The following is a 2,500-nucleotide window of genomic DNA, read 5'->3' on the forward strand; positions in this document are numbered from 1 at the left end:
GAGGAGAAATGGGGAGATTGAAGGAGGGGAAATGGGGAGATTGAAGGAAGGGGAGGTAGGGAGGTTGTAGTGAGTGTTTCCTGTATTGTTGGTGATGGTGTTGGAGAGGGACTGGTTGTTGGAGGTGGTTGTTGGGGATGGAGGGTTTGCAGTAGGGGTTTGTAGGTGTTGGTGGGGTTGTGGTGGAGGGAGGGAGAGGAAAGGTTGTGGGTGGTGGAGATAGAAGATGTCTAGTTGACGTGGTGTTGGAGTGTTGGAGAATGGTGGAGGACCGTGTGGGAGGCTGTGTATGTATCGCTCGATTTTTGTTGGTGCTGGAGATGTGGTTGTTGGTGATCGACCTGTTGTTCTGATCGACCTGTTGTCTTGATCGACCCGTTGAGCACGTGTTCTGATTGTGTTTTGCCGTTGCTTCCAGCCCTCCCCCCCACCACGCCCCCTTTCCCCTTCCCCTCTTGCCCCTCCCCCGCCCCTCCTTTCCACTCCCACCCTTCCCCAACACCCCTTCCTCCTTCCTTCCCTCCACCCTTCCCAACACCCCTTCCTCCTTCCTTCCCTCCACCCTTCCCAACACCCCTTCCTCCTTCCTTCCCTCCACCCATCCCCAACACCCCTTCCTCCTTCCTTCCCCAACACCCCTTCCTCCTTCCTTCCCTCCTTCATTCCCCAACACCCCTTCCCATTCCTTCCCTCCTTCATTCCCCAACACCCCTTCCTCCTTCCTTCCCCAACACCCCTTCTTCCTTCCTTCCCTCCACCCTTCCCCAACACCCCTTCCTCCTTCCTTCCCTCCTTCCTTCCCCAACACCCCTTCCTCCTTCTTCCCCAACACCCCTTCCTCCTTCCTTCCCTCCCTCCTTCCCTCCCTCCCTTCCCTCCCTCCCTCCCTCCCTCTGTGTCCTTCGAGAAAAGACGTAAGCGATCCGGATCTTACATATCTTCTTTTTAGCCTCCATTTCTCATTATCTCTCGTCCTCCTCCTCCTCTTACGAGACATTATTCATCTGGACAAAGAGACAATAAATAACTGGCGTCATTGTTCAACAAGATGAATAACAATATGGCCTACATTCATCCCCTCCTTCCTTAACCCTTGATGAAGAACTGTGTTTGAATCGACGCGCTTTGAGGGACGACACAGCCGCCATCTTGGAACATGGCCGCCCTGTTTGTTTACATCCGCCCCTTGTTGAAGAAGGAGGGTCACATTTTCGCGATTATTTTGATTATATTTTTTTTTGTCTGTCTTTTTGGGGAGGATTATATAATTATATTGTCCCCTGTCTGAGGATTTACATAGTTAAATTGTCCCCCTCGTCTTTTTCATGAGGATTATTTAATTATATTGCCCCCTCGTCTCTTTGGTGATGATTACATAATTATATTGTCCCCTCGTCTCTTTGGTGATGATTACATAATTATATTGTCCCCTCGTCTCTTTGGTGAGGATTACATAATTATATTGTCCCCTCGTCTCTTTGGTGAGGATTACATAATTATATTGTCCCCTCGTCTCTTTGGTGAGGATTACATAATTATATTGCCCCCTGTCTGGTGAGGATTACATAATTATATTGCCTCTGTCTGGTGAGGATTACATGATTATATTGCCCCTGTCTGGTGAGGATTACATAATTACATTGCCCCCTGTCTGGTGAGGATTACATAATTACATTGCCCCCTGTCTTGTGAGGATTACATAATTACATTGCCCCTGTCTGGTGAGGATTACATAATTACATTGCCCCCTGTCTGGTGAGGATTACATAATTACATTGCCCCTGTCTTGTGAGGATTACATAATTACATTGCCCCTGTCTTTTGAGGATTACATAATTACATTGCCCCTGTCTGGTGAGGATTACATAATTACATTGCCCCCTGCCTGGTGAGGATTACATAATTACATTGCCCCTGTCTGGCGAGGATTACATAATTACATTGCCCCCTGTCTGGTGAGGATTACATAATTACATTGCCCCTGTCTGGTGAGGATTACATGATTATATTGCCCCTGTCTGGTGAGGATTACATAATTACATTGCCCCTGTCTGGTGAGGATTACATAATTACATTGCCCCTGTCTGGTGAGGATTACATAATTACATTGCCCCTGTCTGGTGAGGATTACATAATTACATTGCCCCTGTCTGGTGAGGATTACATAATTACATTGCCCCCTGTCTGGTGAGGATTACATAATTACATTGCCCCCTGTCTGGTGAGGATTACATAATTACATTGCCCCATGTCTTGTGAGGATTACATAATTACATTGCCCCTGTCTGGTGAGGATTACATAATTACATTGCCCCTGTCTGGTGAGGATTACATAATTACATTGCCCCTGTCTGGTGAGGATTACATAATTACATTGCCCCCTGTCTGGTGAGGATTACATAATTACATTGCCCCTGTCTGGTGAGGATTACATAATTACATTGCCCTTGTGTCATTGTAAGTCGTGTCTGGCATGTGTCATTGTTGTTAATTATAATTG

This window comes from Panulirus ornatus, chromosome 4 (genome assembly GCF_036320965.1).
Source record: "Panulirus ornatus isolate Po-2019 chromosome 4, ASM3632096v1, whole genome shotgun sequence".
Lineage (NCBI taxonomy): Eukaryota > Metazoa > Arthropoda > Malacostraca > Decapoda > Palinuridae > Panulirus > Panulirus ornatus.